Source organism: Sminthopsis crassicaudata, chromosome X, assembly GCF_048593235.1.
Source record: "Sminthopsis crassicaudata isolate SCR6 chromosome X, ASM4859323v1, whole genome shotgun sequence".
Lineage (NCBI taxonomy): Eukaryota > Metazoa > Chordata > Mammalia > Dasyuromorphia > Dasyuridae > Sminthopsis > Sminthopsis crassicaudata.
The window spans coordinates 270411-288933 of NC_133623.1; the positions used below are offsets into that span (position 1 = coordinate 270411).

The 18523-nt window shown below is 36.5% G+C and overlaps 1 protein-coding gene across 7 annotated transcripts in view; it reads right to left on the reverse strand.

Moving 5' to 3' along the window:
- Positions 1–472: 472 nt before the first annotated feature.
- The window catches only part of LOC141548335 (uncharacterized), a 360889-nt gene continuing 342838 nt past the window's right edge, over positions 473–18523 (reverse strand). For 3 of the 7 annotated variants that reach the window (XR_012483902.1, XR_012483899.1, XR_012483905.1), the window contains 2 exons: positions 17194–17307; positions 473–1683 (listed from right to left, as the gene is read on the reverse strand). The gene's annotated coding sequence lies outside the window, so the exon portion shown is untranslated. Of the gene's footprint in view, positions 1684–6990; positions 7093–17193; positions 17308–17654; positions 17738–18523 lie in introns of those variants that run through there. The other 4 variants (XR_012483904.1, XR_012483903.1, XR_012483901.1 and 1 more) reach the window with 4 other exon arrangements.

Genomic DNA, 18523 nt, shown 5'->3' on the forward strand with positions numbered 1-18523 from the left:
ACATCCAGAAAAGGAACACTGGGAAATGAGTATAAACTGTGAGCACTGTTTTGTTTTGTTTTTCTTCCCAGATTATTTTTAGCTTCTGAATACAATTCTTCTTTTGCAACAACAACAACAACAAAATTCGGTTCTGCACATATATATTGTACCTAGGATATACTATAAGATATTTAATATGTATGGGAATGCCTGCCATCTAGGGGAGGGGGTGGAGGGAAGGAGGGGAAAAAAATCGGAACAGAAGGGAGTACAAGGGATAATGTTGTAAAAAAATTACCTATGCATATGTACTGTCAAAAAAATGTTATAATTATAAAATTAATAAAAAAAATTAAAAAATAAATAAAAATAAATAAATAAACTCTTAATTTCCCTATTTAAAATAAATAAATAAATGGATGAATGGATAAATAAATAAATAAATACATAAATACATAAAGATAAAAATAAAATAAAAAGGTAGAGCAGAGTATCTGAGTCCTAGGTCTACTATCCTGTTAGGTAAGACTCATGAAGATGTATTCCCCTAGCAGGGAATCAAGTGGGACTATTAAAAAGGGGCTGGGACTGAGACTGTATTCTCTTGACCTTGTTCTCCTTCCTATGTGCTGATGATACTGACACCTCAATAACACGTTCCATTTGATGTGTTTTCTAATAGTGTGTAGAGACCTGCAGCCGTCATCCCATTGGTTGGTGCTGGGCCTTCCTTGTGACCAAAGTCCTGCATTTTGCAAGAATGCTGGCTGTGGTCAATTTACGGCCAATGAAAATGGTCTGGCTTATGGAAACATTGAGTCCATTCCCATTCGGGATTAGCCAACTGAACTACCTGACTTGCAATTCTTTGTTATAAATTCTGTGTTCACCTTAAGGTGCCTGCTTTTCTCTGTTCATTTGCCATTACATTTTATTGTGTTTCTTTTCTCTTATTTGCCTTAATTATATTATGCCATTAAAATGGAGATCTAACTCTCTTAGATCATAAATTTAGTAGAGATCAAGTATCTGGTGCTTTGGGTCAAGCATCTGGTATTTCACTCAATAACTAGTACAGCATTATGTAGTTGCACATAAATAATCTATGTTTCATATACATTGTATAGTATATTTGCTGAGTTACTACCAAAATCTTATTTCTTAATTTCTCCCCTACAAGTTCTTTATCTTTGTGACCTTTCTGTAATACCATTAATGAGGCTCAAGGATCTCTTCTCTTTCTTGGTCCCAAGAACTGTAGTCTAGGACCAAGCTGAGCAACTCTACAGGCCTCCATTAATTCTGTAGGAATCTTGTAGATATGTATTTCTTAACTTATTGTCTCTTACCTTAGAAAGAAGACTCCGAAGCTCAGGAACTCTTTTTGCTTTTCTTTTTCTTCTTAGAACTTAAAATCCCTGGCCCATTTTAATTAATAAATGCCTGTTGATGGAGCCGCATTTTCCTCTCCCACAAACAGCCTGTCCAGCACTTGCCTTCTCTCCTCTGGGATCAACATTCCTGCTTTCTTTACCAAATCCTGAAACAGGAATTTATGACCAAAGAAGAACTAGAGGAGATTATGAAAGCTAAAATGGACAACTTTGGTTACATTAACCTAAAAAAGGTGGTAGACTCCATTCTTCTCAGGGGTTCAGTGATTCAGAGTAATCCCAATAGACTTTGGGCAGAAACGGACATCTGCATACAGAAAAAGAATTAAGGAGACTGAATGTAAATAACCATTCTATATACAATTCTTTTTTCATTTTTTTTTTTACCTCTCCCATGTTTTTTCCCTTTTGCTCTAATTTTTCTCTCCCAACATGATTCATAAAGCAACGTGTGCTAAAATAAACAATAAATAAGCAAAAAAGAAAAAGAAAGAAAAAATAAACTAATAAAATTAATGAATAAAGTTCATCCATAAAATCAACTAATTAAATTGTTGATTATTAAATTGATTATTAATTGATAAAATTGATAGATTCATACATTAACTCCTAAATCAACAAAATTTAATAAATTAATAAACTCTATTAATGTAATGAAATTAATTAATAGGAAATCAATTAATATAATTTATGAAGATATTAATAAAGTTAATGATTATTTTATTATATCAATTATTAATTTAAAGTATTTAAAAATAAATTAATAAAAAAACAAATTAAAAAAATGTGACTTCCACTCCAGTGGATCCTGGATAAGACATGACACATGAATCTGAGTCCTCCTGGCTCTACCATTTACCACCAAGTAACTTAATTAATAAAATTAATTAATCAAATGGGATCAAATTAATAATTAACAAACCCACTAAAGTCAATGATTATTTTTAAATTATTTAATTATTTGATTAGTAAATTTTAATAAACCAATAAATGAATGAAATTTATTTTTAGAGAAAACTTAATTGAGTATGTGATAAATTAGTAAATTAAATTATGAAAACATTAAAAATATAATAATCAAGTTACTTGTTAATTAGATTAAAATTAATGAAATAAATTAACAGAAAATTGATAAATAAAACAAATTCACAATGTGACTCTCTTTGAAATAAATTAACAGAAAATAGATAAAACAAATCCACAAAAAAATGTGACTCTCTTTGGCTCTCTCTTACTGTCTCTCTTTTTTATTTCCTTCCTGATTCTTTCTCTCTCTCTCTCTCTCTCTCTCTCTCTCTCTCTCTCTCTCTCTCTCTCTCTCTCTCTCTCTCTCTTCTCGGTTTCTGTATCTCTGATTCTTCCTCTCTTTTTCACTCTCTTTAATTTTGGCTCTCTATTTTTCTATTCCTTTCTCTCTCTATCTATGTCTGTTTCTATCTCTCTTTCTAAATTTCTCTATGGTTCCCTGATTTTGTTTCTTTTTTTTCACACATTCTTTTGCTCTCTGGCTCTGTTTTGTTTGCAGTCTCTCTCTGGTTCTATGCCTGATTCTTGTTCTGTGTCTCTGGATGCCTCTGTGGGTTTTTTGGTTTTTTTTTAGTCTTTCTGTCTGAAAGGTCCTCATATTAACAAAGAATTATATCCATACAATTTCTTAAGCCAGATCTCAAATTTTGAGAGAGGGTGGGGGGACAGAGAGAGAGAGAGAGAGAGAGAGAGAGAGAGAGAGAGAGAGAGAGAGAGAGAGAGAGAGAGAGAGAGAGAGAATAAAGGATTTTCCCCTGTTTTTTATCCAAGTCTATGAGTGAATTTCGCCCTCCAGTGGCAATATATGTAATAACAGCTTAATGAAATTGCGAAAATATGTTTCTTTCACACATGGAAAAATGAATTACAATTTCTCTCTCTCTCCCTTTATTGCTGTCTGTCTGTCTGTCTGTCTCTCTCTCTCTCTCCCTCTCTCTTCTTCCCTCCCTCCCTCCCTCCCTCTTTCTTTGCTTTTCTCGGACAATATTTTTTCCTTTGTCTCACTGTCTGCATGTCTCTCTCAGTCTCTGTCCCTCTATCTCTCTGGCTCTCTGTTGCTCTTCCTCTTTCCCAGTCACACTCACACTTCCTTCATCACCAGCCCCCCTCCTACTCTCTCCCTTCTTCTTCTCTGTTTCCCTCTGTTCCTCTGACTATCTCTGTTTCTTTCTCTTTCTCTTGGTCACTTGCTGGCTCTCTCACTCTCTGTATTTGACACTCTTTCTCAGATTCTCTCCCTTGCTACTCTAGCTTGTTATCTCTGACTTTATCTCTCTCTATCTCTGCTTTAGTCTCCCTCTCCCTATATCTGCCTGCCTGCCTATCTATCTACCTATCTATTTTTTCTATTTTTCTATATCTCTCTAGCTCTCTTTTTCTCTCTCTGTTGTTTTCTCTCACTGACTTTGTCTATTATTTATTAACTGACTCTTCCTCTCTTTTTCTCACTTTTCTGTTTCTCTGGATTTTCTTTATCTATTTTTCCTTTATCTTCTCTTTATCTTCCTCTATTTTTCACTCTCTTTCTGACTCTATCTACTTCTCTCTCCTTCCCTCTCTGGCTGTCTCTCTTTTTCTCTGTCTCTTTCTCTGTTTTGCTCTCTCTGTCACACTATCTCTCTAGTTCTCTCATTCTTTTTCTTACATTCAATCTTTCTTCCCCTCTCTCTCTTTCTCTCTCTGTCTCTGTCTCTCTGTCTCTGTCTCTCTCTCTCTCTCTCTCTCTCTCTCTCTCTCTCTCTCTCTCTCTCTCTCTCTCCCTCTCTCTCTCCCTCCCTCCCTCCCTCCCTCCCTCCCTCCCTCAATTCCTCCCTCTATCCCTATACTAAGCTGAGATCCACATTCAGTCCCCATGGCTTCTCTGCATGCAGATGGCTCTCTGTCACACGTCTATTGGATTTCTTCCATTGATTTTTTTCAGAGGGAACCACAGCCTATGGATCATTACCCCTACGGACATGCTCAAGAGGAGACTGGGTTTGGTGTTCGTAAATGACATGGTTTTTCCATTCAAACAAATCACAGAGTCATTTCTAGATTTCAGGCAGGGAAGAGAACAACAGAAAAAAAAAAGGTTTCTTTCCATCTTCATTCTAAGGACCACTGCTTGCCATGATTCTTCTTGGCTGCTGAGGAATACACAACCTAGCTTTCCAATTAACCTGGAGAGACCATGTTAGCTGACAATGCTCTGAATCATAAGCTGCTGTTAAACAGGTGATTTTTTTTTTAATATTTGAAGGTTGTAGAGAGAACGGCCCTGTCCCCCCCATGCTCCTGTCCTTCTGTGTGTGTGTGTGTGTGTGTGTGTGTGTGTGTGTGTGTTTCTGTGTCTTTCTCACTTTCCATGTCTGTCTGTCTCTTTCTCTCTCTCTGACTCTGGGTCTGAATCCCCAGAATATCATAAAGGAGGGAAAAGGACCCATATCTTGTTCTCTCCCTCTGTTCCTCTGTCCCTCCTTCCCTCTGTTTTTTACTGTCTGTCTCTCTGACTGTTTTTCTCTCTTTTTTTCTCTGTTTTTTATCTGTCTCTGGATGCCTCTGTGGGTTTTTTTTTAGTCTTTTTCTCTGAGAGGTCCTCATATTAACAAAGAATTATATCTCATACAATTGTTTATGCCAGATGTCAAATTTTGAGAGGAGGTGGGGGAGAGGGGAGAGGGGAGAGAGAGAGAGAGAGAGAGACAGAGACAGAGACAGAGAGAGAGTAAAGGATTTCTCCCTTTTGTTTAATATCCATGTCTATGAATTGTCCTGAATATCAAAAATTGAGTGAATTTCGCCCTCCAGTGGCAATATATGTAATAACATCTTAATTAAATTGCGAAAATATGTTTAATTCAAACATGGAAAAACGAATTACAATTTCTCTCTCTCTCTCTCTCTCTCTCTCTCTCTCTCTCTCTCTCTCTCTCTCTCTCTCTCTCTCTTTCTCTACCTCTTTCTTTGCTTTTCTCAGACAATATTTTTTACTTTGTCTCACTGCATGTCTCAGTCTCTGTCCCTCTATCTCTGTTGCTCTTCCTCTTTTCCATTCACACTCACACTTTCCTTCATCACCAGCCCCCCCTCCTACTCTCTCCCTTCTTCTTCTCTGTTTCCCTCTGTTCCTCTGACTATCTCTGTTTCTTTCTCTTTCGCTTGGTCACTTGCTGGCTCTCTCACTCTCTATATTCGACACTCTTTCTCAGATTCTCTCCCTTGCTCACTCAATTGCTATCTCTGACTTTATCTCTCTCTGTTTCTGCTTTAGTCTCCCTCTCCCTCTCTCCCTATCTGCCTGCCTATCTACCTATTTTTTCTATTTTTCTATGTCTCTCTAGCTCTCTTTTTCTCTCTGTTGTTTTCTCTCACTGACTTTGTCTCTTATTTATTAACTGACTCTTCCCCTCTTTTTCTCACTTTTCTGATTCTCTGAATTTTCTTTATCTTCTCTTTATCTTCCTCTATTTTTCACTCTGACTCTATCTACTTCTCTCTCCTTCCCTCTCTGGCTCTCTCTTTTTCTCTATCTGTCTCTTTCTCTGTTTTGCTCTCTCTGTCACACACTCTCTCTAGTCCTCTGTCTCATTCTTTTTCTCATTCACACTCAATATCTCTCTCTCTCTCTCTCTCTCTCTCTCTCTCTCTCTCTCTCTCTCTCTCTCCCTCCCTCCCTCCCTCCCTCCCTCAATTCCTCCCTCTATCCCTATACTATGCTGAGATCCACATTCAGTGCCCATAGCTTCTCTGCATGCAGATGGCTCTCTGTCACACGTCTATTGGATTTCTTCCATTGATTTTTTTCAGAGGGAACCACAGCCTATGGATCATTACCCCTACGGACATGCTCAAGAGGAGACTGGGTTTGGTGTTCGTAAATGACATGCTTTTTCCATTCAAACAAATCACAGAGTCATTTCTAGTTTTCAGGCAGGGAAGAGAACAACAGAAAAAAAAAAAGGTTTCTTTCCATCTTCATCCTAAGGACCACTGCTTGCCGTGATTCTTGGCTGCTGATGAATACACAACCTAGCTTTCCAATTAACCTGGAGAGACCATGTTAGCTGGCAGTGCTCTGAATCATAAGCTGCTGTTAAACAGGTGGTGGTTTTTTTTAATATTTGAAGGTTGTAGAGTGAACGGCCCTGTCCCCCCCATGCTCCTGTCCTTCTCTGTGTGTGTGTGTGTGTGTGTGTGTTTCTGTGTCTTTCTCACTTTCCCTGTCTGTCTCTTTCTCTCTGACTCTGGGTCTGAATCCCCAGAATATCATAAATGAGGGGAAAGGACCCATATCTGGAAAATGAGTAAATGCTCACTGATTGGGGGAGGGCTGAATAAGTTATGGTACATGAAAGTAATGAAATGTTATTGTCCTATTAAAAAAAGATCAGCAAACTGGCTGTAGAAAGATATAGAAATATTTATACCAACTGATGCTGAGAGAAACAAGAAGAACCAGGAATATTGTACACAATAGCAGCAAAATGTACCTAGATCTGACTGAAAGACTCAGTTCTTCTTAGTGATTCAGAGTAATCCCAACAGACTTGAGACAGAAAATGCCATCTACACGGAAAAGAACTAAAGAGGCTGAATGAAAATGAAGACATTCTATGGTCGCTTCTTTTTTACTGTTTTTTTTTTTTTTCTTCCATGGTTTTTCCCTTTTGCTCTGGTTGTTCTATCCCAACAAGCAAGGTGTATTAAACTAAACAAAAGAAAAAAAGAAAAATGAAAGAAAGTAATCAACAAAAATTAATCATAAATATATAAAAATATTAGTTAAATTAATTGATTAGTAAATTTATTACTTAATAAATCAATGAAATGTATTTTAAATTTTGAAGAGTTGAGTTAATCAATCAATTAATTAACTGATCAATTAATAGATGAATTAATACAAATTTATACCAATATTAATAAAATTAATAAAAATATTCATGGGATTAATTGTTAATTAATATGATTAATTGATAATTACATGTATTAGAAAATACTGAAATGAGTTAATTTTAAAAACAATCCTGGGGGCAGCTAGGTAGTGCAGTGGGTAGAACACCAGTCCTGAAGTCAGGAGAAACTGACTTCAAATGTGGCCTCAGACACTTCACACTTCCTGGCTGTTTGACCCTGGGCAAATCACTTAACCTCAATTGCCTCAGGGGAAAAATGACAAACAATCCTCTAACAATTTGACTTCCATTTCTAATGTGCCCTAGATGAGGCATGAAATCATATGCTTGTGAATCCTTGCTCTTCAGTTTATTACTAAGTTACTCCAACCAGGCATTTAATTTCTCTTATCTTTTTCTTCATTTATTGTTAAAAAAAAAAAAAAAAAAAAAAAAAAAAAAAACAGGAGGTGCTACCAGATAACTTCTAGGGTCCCTCTCACCTTAAAATCTGTTATTAGACAATGTCCTCAAAAGCCTGAGTGTTCTCCCTCCCCCCCCACCATTCTTATCTTACTTGGTTATTTTTTACTTTCTTTGGACTTTTCCCCTCTTTCTCACTATTCTTTGATTCTCTCTGTTTCTCTACCTTTGTTTCTTTCCTCATTTTTTACTTTTTAACACTCTCTCTCTCTCTCTCTCTCTCTCTCTCTCTCTCTCTCTGTCTCTCTCTGTCTCTCTCTGTCTCTCTCTGTCTCTATCTCTCTCTGTCTCTCTCTCTGTCTGTCTGTCTGTCTGTCTCTCTCTCTTTCTCTTTTCAGCTGGATCCCTCTCATTCCTTCCCCCCTCCCCTCCCACCCTCTCTCTTTCTCCCTGTCCCTCCCTTTCTCTCTGCTTGTCTGCCATTGTCTGTCTAATTCTCTTTATCTCTCTGTGGATCTTTCTTACTGTCTCTGTCTCTTTCTTATTTTGTTACTGACTCCATCCCTCTCTTTTTGTCTCTTCTTTCTATTTCTATAACTAGCTCTTTTTTCTCCTCTTTTTTTCACTCTCTTGCTCTATCTCTGTATGTCTCTGGCTCTATCTATCATGATTGTTACTTTCTCTTTCTCTATATTGTGCTGACTCTATTTCATTCTCTTTTTTCAGCCTTTCCTTCTCTGGTTGTCTTTTGCTTGCAGTCTTTCTGGCTCTCTTTCTTTGAGAGAGAGAGAGAGAGTCAGAAATGTCAAGCTAAAGCAAGGAAGGAATAGAAATAATCTGAGAAAGTGTCAAAGAATGAGACAATGAGAAGGACAGAATGAAACAGGTAATTAGAGAAATGGAAAAGAAAGTGAGAGAGGAAAGAGAAAGAAAGCAAGAAAGAAAGAGACAGTGAGAGAGAGTCATTGACAGGGAAATGGAGAGTGAGAAAGAAAAGAGCCAGAGAAACAGAGAAAGAGAGGAGAGTGGTGTGAAGCAAAGAAGTTGCTCAAGCTCTCCCAGTTTCCCTCAACAACCATATGAGACCAAGCCTCTGAACAGAGTCTGATGGAATGAAACCAGTCTCCATTTCAAGACAGACTGGGAATTTTAGGTACTCTGGGGAATAGTACTATGGTCGGGTCTAAATATTGTATCAGAATGCTGAAAGAGGAATGAAGCAGAGTAAATATTGAATCATGTACTGAACTTGGTTTGGAAAGACTGTTTATCCAACCCTCTCATTTCACAGATGAGGCAACTGAAACCCCCAGAATTGAATGAATTGAATGCAAGATCAATAGAAAATTATTTCTTATGCAGAATGATCATTGTTTCTTGCCCAAGTCATGGCACGCAGTTCTAGACTGTCTGGTATATATACAATGACTAAAATGGCTTTAGTGACATGGGGGAGAACAAGCAGATTTCATGAGCATCAAGTTGTGAAGTATCTTAAGAAGACTTTCAAGAGCCAAGTCTTATCATCAATGAAAGATCCTGTCATTACTAATTTGGGGAACCAGACTTTCTAACACAGAGGCATCAAATTCAGGACCTAATCCACTTGACAGCATCTCCAAAAAATAAATGGCCTTATCAGCCCAGTATTTCCTTGATAAATTCTTGCACAAAGATATTCTGCTCTTTGGTAAATGAAAATTTGTGAGAAAGCATATTAGACTTGGATAAACAAATCTTGAACAATATCGATGGTTGTTTTTCTAAAGCCTTGTCTCCTCGTGTTGGACACACTCAAAGTTATCTAGGCTGATAAACTTGATCCCTCTTGTTTCATGAGATCCACAAATATAAGTCTGGGATTTGTAAATTCCAAGTCTAGAAATCACTTGCTTACCTTCTCTTGGTAAGAAAATCACCAGATATTGAAAGTAAAAAAACTATTGAATTAACAAATTAAACTAAGAGGTGGTTTTATGAAAAAAAAAAACCAATAAAATAGATAAACCTTTCGTAAATCTGATCAGAAAAAGGAAAGAGGAAAACCAAATCTTTAGTCTTAAAAATGAAAAGGGGGAACTTTCTACCCATGAAGAGGAAATTAGAGAAATAATAGGAGTTACTTTGCATAATTTTATGCCAATAAATTTGATAACTTAAGTGAAATGGATGACTACCTCCAAAAATATAGGCTTCCCAGATTAACAGAGGAGGAAATAAATTGCTTAAATTGTCCCATTTCAGAAAAAGAAATAGAACAAGCTATTAATCAACACCATAAGAAAAAATCCCCAGCACCAGATGGATTTACATGTGAATTCTATCAAACATTTGAAGAACAATTAGCCCCAATGTTATATAAACTATTTGAAAAATTAGGAAATGAAGGAGTCCTACCAGACTCCTTTTATGACACAGACATGGTACTGATACCTAAACCAGGTAGATTGAAAACTGAGAAAGAAAACTATAGACCAATCTCCTTAATGAATATTGATGCTAAAATCTTAAATAAGATGTTAGTAAAAAGACTACAGAAAATCATCCCCAGGATAATACACTATGATCAATTAGGATTTATACCAAGAATGCAGGGCTGATTTAATATTAGGAAAACTATTAGTATAATTGACCATATTAATAATCAAATTAACAAAAAACATTTGATCATCTCAATAGATTCAGAAAAAGCATTTGATAAAATACAACATCCATTCATACTAAAAATACTCGAGAGTATAGGAATAAATTGTCTATTCCTTAAAATAGTCAGGAGCATATATTTAAAACCTAAGTAAGCATCCTATGTAATGGGGATAAACTGGAAACTTTTCCAGTAAGATCAGGAGTGAAGCAAGGTTGCCCACTATCAACATTACTATTCAATGTTGTATTAGAAACACTAGCCTCAGCAATAAGAGTCAAGAAAGAGATTAAAGGAATTAGAGTAGGTAATGAGGAAACCAAATTATCACTCTTTGCAGATGATATGATGGTATACATAGAGAACCCCAGAGATTCTAATAAAAAAAGTATTAGGAATAATTCACAATTTTAGCAAAGTTGCTGGATACAAAATAAATCCACATAAATCCTCAGCATTTTATACATCACCAACAAAATCTAACAGCAAGAGATACAAAGAGAAATGCCATTCAAAACAACTTTCGAGAGTATAAAATATTTGGGAATCCATCTACCAAAGAAAAGTCAGGAATTATATGAGCAAAATTACAAAACACTTGCCACAAAAATAAAGTCAGATTTAAATAATTGGAAAGACATTAAGTGCTCTTGGAGAGGTCGAGTTAATATAATAAAGATGACAATACTCCCTAAACTAATCTATTAATTTAGTGCTATACCAATGAGACTCCCAAGAAACTATTTTAATGACCTAGAAAAAATAACAACAAAATTCATATGGAAGAATAAAAGGTTGAGAATTTCAAGGGAATTAATGAAAAAAAATCAAATGAAGGTGGCCTAGCTGTACCTGACCTAAAACTATACTATAAAGAAGCAGTCACCAAAACCATTTGGTATTGCCTAAGAAATAGATTAGTTGATCAGTGGACTAGGTTAGGTTCACAGGACAAAATAGTGTACAACTATAGCAGTCTAGTGTATGACAAACCCAAAGATCCCAACTTTTGGGATAAAAAAAACTGTTGTGAAAACTGGAAAGTAGTATGGCAGAAATTAGCTATGGACCCATACTTAACACCATATACCAAGATAAGATCAAAATGGGTCCATGATTTAGGCATAAAGCATAAGATCATAAATAAATTAGAGAAACATAGGATAATTTACCTCTCAGACTTGTAGAGGAGAAAGGAATTTGTGGTCAAAAGAGAACTAGAGATCATTATTGATCACAAAATTTTGATTACATCAAAGTAAAAAGCTTTTCTACAAACAAAACTAATGCAAACAAGATTAGAAGGGAAGTAACAAATTGGGAAAATATTTTTTCAGTTAAAGGTTCTGATAAAAGCCTCATTTCCAAAATATATAGAGAAGAGACTCTAATTTATAAGAAATCAAACCATTCTCCAGTTGATAAATGGTGAAAGGATATGAACAGACAATTTTCAGATGATGAAATTGAAGCTATTTCCACTCATGTGAAAGAGTGTTCCAAATAACTATTGATCAGAGAACTGCAAATTAAGACAACTCTGAGATACCACTACACACCTGTCAAATTGGCTAAGATGACAGGAAAAAATAATGACGAATGTTGGAGGAGATGTGAGAAAACTGGGACACTGATGCATTGTTGGTGGAGTTATGAAAAAATTCAACCATTCTGGAGAGAAATTTGGAACTATGCCCAAGAAGTGATTAGACTGTGCATACCCTTTGATCCAGCAGTGCTACTACTTGGCTTATATCCCAAAGAAATACTAAAGAAGGGAAAGGGACCTTCCTGTGCCAAAATGTTTGTGGCAGCCCTTTTCATAGTGGCTAGAAACTGGAAAATGAATGGATGCCCATCCATTGGAGAATGGTTGGGTAAATTATGGTATATGAATGTTATGGAATATTATTGTTCTGTAAGAAATGACCAGCAGGAGGAATACAGAGAGGCTTGGAGAGACTTACATGAACTGATGCTGAGTGAAATGAGCAGAACTAGGAGATAATTATACACTTCAACAATGATACTTTATGAGGATGTATTCTGATGGAAGTGGATATCTTCAACATAGAGAAGAGCTAATCCAATTCCAATTGATCAATGATGGACAGAACCAACTACACCCAGAAAAGGAACACGGGGAAATGAGTGTAAACTGTTAGCATTTTTTATTTTTCTCCCCAGATTATTTTTACTTTCTGAATTCAATTCTTCCTTTGCAACAACAATAACAACAACAAAATTCGGTTCTGCACATATATATTGTACCTAGGATACACTATAAGATATTTAATATGTGTGGGAATGCCTGCCATCTAGGGGAGGGGGTGGAGGGAAGGAGGGGAAAAATTTGGAACAGAAGGGAGTACAAGGGATAATGTTGTAAAAAATTACCTATGCATATGTACTGTCAAAAAATGTTATAATTATAAAATTAATAAAAAACAAAAAACACAAAAAGAGAAGATATCCACTTTAATCAGAATACATCTTCATACAGTATTGTTCTTGAAGTGTATAATGATCTAGTTCTGCTCATTTCACTCAGCATCAGTTCATGTAAGTCTCTCCAAGCCTCTCTGCACTCCTCCTGCTGGTCATTTCTTACAGAACAGTAATATTCCATAACATTCATGCACCACAATTTATTCAGCCATTCTCCAATAGATGGGCATCCATTCATCTTCCAGTTTCTAGGCCCTACACAAAGGGCTGCCACAAACATTTTGGCACATACAGGTCCCTTTCCCTTCTTTAGTATTTCCTTGGGATATAAGCCCAGTAGTAGCACTGCTGGATCAAAGGGTATGTACAGTTTGATAACTTCTTGGGCATAATTCCAGATTGCTCTCCAGAATGGTTGAATTTTTTCATAACTCCACCAACAATGCATCAGTGTCCCAGTTTTCTCACATCCCCTCCAACATTCATCATTATTTGTTCCTGTCATCTTAGCCAATCTGACAGGTGTGTAATGGTATCTCAGAGTTGTCTTAATTTGCAGTTCTCTGATCAATAGTTATTTGGAACACTCTTTCACATGAGTGGAAATATTTTCTATTTTATCATCTGAAAATTGTCTGTTCATATCCTTTGATCATTTATCAATTGGAGAATGGCTTGATTTCTTATAAATTAGAGTCAATTTTCTATATATTTTGGAGATCAGACCTTTATCAGAACCTTTAACTGTAAAAATGTTTTCCCAATTTGTTACTTCTCTTCTAATCTTGTTTGCATTAGTTTTGTTTGTAGAAAAGCTTGTTAATTTGATGTAATCAAAATTTTCCACTTTGTGATCAATAATGATCTCTAGTACTCCTTTGGTCACAAATTACTTCCTCCTCCACAAGTCTGAGAGGTAAACTATCCTATGTTCCCCTAATTTATTTATGATCTCATTCTTTATGGCTACATCATGGACCCATTTTGATCTTATCTTAGTATATGGTGTTAAATGTGGGTCCATGCCTAGTTTCTGCCATACTAATTTCCAGTTTTCCCAGCAGTTTTTGTCAAATAATTAATTTTTATCCCAAAAGTTGGGATCTTTGGGTTTGTCATATACTAGATTGCTATTTTTATTTACTATCTTGCCCTGTGAAGCTAACCTATTCCACTGATCAACTAGTCTATTTCTTAGCCAATAGCATATGGTTTTGGTACTGATGCTTTATAATATAGTTCTAGATCAGGTACAGCTAGGCCACCTTCATTTGATTTTTTTTTTCATTATGAAGTGCATATCTTCAACATAGAGAAGATCTAATTCAGTTCCAATTGAACAATGATGGACAGAATCAGCTATACTCAGGGAAGGAACACTGGGAATTGAGTGTAAACTGTTTGCACTTTTGTCTTTCTACCCAGGTTATTTTATCTTCTGAATCCAATTCTTACCGTGCAACAAGAAACTCAGTTTTACACATATATATTGAATCTAGGATATACTGTAACACATGTAACATGTATGGGATTGCCTGTCATCTAGGGGAGAGGGGAGAGGGGAGAGGGAAGGAGGGGAAAATTCAGAAAAGAAGTTAGTACAAGGTATAATGCTGTAAAAAAAAGTACCTGTGAATGCCTGCCATCTAGGGGAGGGGGTGGAGGGAAGGAGGAGAAAAATTCGGAACAAAAGAAAGTACAATAGATAATGTTGTAAAAAAAAAATTACCTATGCATGTGTACTGTCAAAAAAAATGTTATAATTATAAAATTAATAAAAAAGAAGTAAATGCAAAAAAAAAAAAAGCAGCATTTATCATAACCATTTGGAACTGCCTAAGAAATGTAGTGGTAGGACAATGTATCTAACCTGAAATAGGTTTGATAAATAAAAGCATAATAACAACCAAAAAAAAGTACCTATGCATATGTAATGTCAAAATTATAATTATAAAATTAATTTAAAACATAATATTAACAATAAAAAAAGAAAAGAAAATTGGCAGAAATAGCTCAAAAATGGCCATACTCTCTAAAAGCTTGCCTCATGGCCCTCCATGGTAATTTCATGTACAACCAAATGGCAGCATGCATAATGGGCAAGGCTGATTGTTCACTATAAGAAAATGTGTCTTGGAGAGACAATTATAACTGAATCGCACCCATCCTCCAAGCTTCAAACAGAAATAGGAAACTGGGCAGTGACAAGAGTCATGGATTTAGAGGTAGAAAATCCTGGTTCATTTACTGTATGTAGCTCATACAACCTGTGTAACCTTGAACACATGTATTAGGCATTTAGTGTGTATCAGGCACCAAGGATAAAAAGACATCAATTAAATAGTCTGTCCTCAAAAAGAGTACACGTCACTCCATCTGCTGGATCTCAGCTTCCTTTCAGAAAAATCAGAACAATTTCTGACATAACTCTGAGTACTAAGTCTACAAATTTATAAGTCTTAGCTTGACATTTATAGGAATCATTGTAGGAAGTATTCTTCCCAAATTCGAAGGAGCTCAGATATATGAATGAATTTCTTAAAAGCTTTTATTGATTAAGCATTCACTCTGCAACAAGCACTGCCCTAACCACTGGGGAAAGATGTGGTTACAAGGACCACTGCAAAGGTCGCTGCTAGCTCCTCTGAAGGGCTCAGAATAAGTCCTTGTCAGGATAAGCAAAAGTCCTTGCCCCATGTTGGGTGCCAAAATGTAATTAATGTTCTGTTGTCTCCAGAAACTGCCGATCCCTCTCTGGGAGGAGATCTGCTGTCTCAACTTAATCCCAGTCTAGACTCTTCTTCCTCCAGAGAGCCGTCCCAACTCTGTCCTATAGTAGACTCACTCCTTGCTCAATGTTGTCTTCATTTATCCTCCCAGAGAATGGGCATGTGAGAACTCAATGGAGCTTGTGAGAAAACACTTCAACCAATGAACTTGTTCCTTTTAAAGGTTGTGTAAACTCCTTTTCATATGTAAACTCCTCCTCAGAAGTTAAAAAGGGGTAAACTCCCCTTAAAGGCCTGAACCAAAGGTGTGAACTAGAGAATTGTTAAGTACCGACTTAGCACTTAGTAAGAACTTAACAAAGATCAGAGGGAGAAACTGTGAGATAAAAGTTTCTCATCTCTCCATCATACCCTGTCTTCTTTCCCTCCTCCTATCACAATGATATTTGTTTTCTTTGCCTGACACACTTCAATCTCAGAGAAAATAGTGTCAGGAATCAGCAATGGAGATGAAGTCTTCCCATCCCTCCACCAAACACTAGTTAAACTTGGGTAGTGTCCCACACTTTGTCATTCCATTTGGGGTTTTCTTGGGAAAGACATTGGAATAGTTTCCCAGTTCTTTCTGCAGCTCATTTTACAAATGAGGAACCTAAGGCAAAGTGTCTTAGGATCACACAGTTGATGAGTGTCTCAGGCTGGATTTGATCTTGGGAAGATGAGTCTTCCTAGCTCCAAATTCTGTTCTCTATCCTCTGCACCACTTGGCTGCCACCTTAATTAAGCCATTCTTGACTATTTTCTTATTCCAGGGATACTAGGGATTGAAAATTAAAAAAAAAAAATTTAAAGGCTAGGCACTACCTGTTAAATTAACTGTTAAACTTAGTTTGGGAAACTCCTGGACACTTCATTCTCTTTCAAGACTTCTGAGACTTCCTAATTCCAGGCAGGAAAGGGACATCCACAAACAAAACATTTTGTGACCATTGCATTTGGGCAACACTCTGTTGGTGACAGCTGTACCCAAGATCATGGGCCAAATTGGGAAATCGTGAAGTACGAGCAAGTTCTTAATGTTTCAAGAATGTCCATGAACATGACTACTACTGTGAGTCATAGAAACATACACAAATGTTCCTGAAGCCAGACTTGCACCTCTCTAAGCTTGCAAAATGATATTCTGAAAGCACAGATTTCACCATATTTTGCTTTTTGAGTTCAAGAAAAGAGTTTTGACTTTTCTCCAAAGCAATCAAACCTATTTTCTTCTTTCCTGACTCTGAAAAACTCTATGGGATCAAAGAGTGCCAGTCATTGTTAACAGTCTCTAGTGGGGAGAAATCATCTTCTGTGTGGCATCCAAAGAACTTCCCAATTTTATTCCTGTATCCCTTTCCAGGTTTATTCCATGTTACCTTTTTGCATCTACTCTATCTTCTGTTGCATTCGCAACTTTACATCTTCTCTGTCTCCACCTTTGTACAGACTGTCCTCCAAGTCTAGAATAGATGCTCTAAACCTTTTAGAATTCCAAGGTGTGTTTTTTCCCAAAGCCCAACATAGTCTAGCATATAATGTGCTCCCCCACCAATCTCCAAATTATTCTGTGATTCCTATGCATGAGGGGCTGCATGGAGTCAAGGCTTATAAAGTGATCAAAGAAGACCCACCTTTGATGGGTCCTGGTTTGGTCATCTGAGGCAAGTTGTTCATTCCTTAGTGCTCTACTTCAGGGCTTCTTCTTTTTTTGTCCACACGTAACCCCTTTTCTCTTTGACATGAACCTATAAAAGAGATAAATTAGGTATACAAATCAAACATTTGATGATAGTAATTATAATGCCATGACTCCAACATTCAGTTGCAGGAACTTATGTGGGGTCATGACCCACAGTTTAACAACCTGAGCTCTACACAACTCCCTAGCCCGTCTATCCACACAAAGAAAAATTAAGTAGGTAAAGAATGTCCATTATGCAGATTTTTTTTCTTTTTTTAATTTATTTTAAATATACATTGCTTTATGAATTGCTTTATTTTGGGAGAGAAAAATCAGAGCAAAAAGGAAAAACCATGGGAAAGAGGGAAAAAAAACAGAAAATAGAAATGAATATAGCATGTGTTGACTTACATTTAATATCATACTTCTTTTTCTCAGTGCAGATGGCACTTTCTGTCCAAAGTTTATCAGGATTACTCTGAATCATTGAATCCCTGAGAAGAACCAAATCTTTTATAATTGATCATCACACATTCCATTACTGGGTTCAATATATTATTCTTTCACTCAGCATCAGTTTATGTAAATCTCTCCAAATCTTTCTAAAATCAGCTTGTTCATGATTTCTAAGAGAACAATCATATTCCGTAACCCACATATACCACAACTTGCTCAGCCATGGTTGCTTGTTCCCAAGGATAACTATAGTCTGGGCATAATAAATATTTGTGCCCACTGTGGCACAGTCTTATGATCTCCTCAAAAGGAGCATGCTTGTGTAGTCCCCATATAATTCTTCTGCAAACCTCATCAGCATTTCCTTACCCAACTGTCTTATCATTATTCTTATAACTGCATTTTCTCCAATGGTTCTTGAGACAGCTATTTGCAGACGTCCAACAAATTCAGCAAAGGGTTCATTGGGACCTTTCTCTATTTTTGTGAAGGCTTCCCTTGGATCTTTCCCTGGGAGGGTGCCCCATGCTTTTATTGCAACAGTAGCAATTTGTTCATTTGCTGCTATGGGGTAATTAGTCTGTGTTGAATTGTCTGCATACTGACCTTCACCTCTTAGTTGGTCAAACTAAGGTTAACTCCATTTTGCCTATTGCATTGGGCTTCAATCCTGCATAATTCACTATATTCAAAAAGCCACAAGTTTTGTCCTAGTTCTAAACATGTCCTAACTATAGATTTCCAATCACTAGGGGTTAAAATTTCACAAGCCATATTCTCTAGAAACATCTTAACAAAGGACAATGTAGCCCCATAAAGAGTGC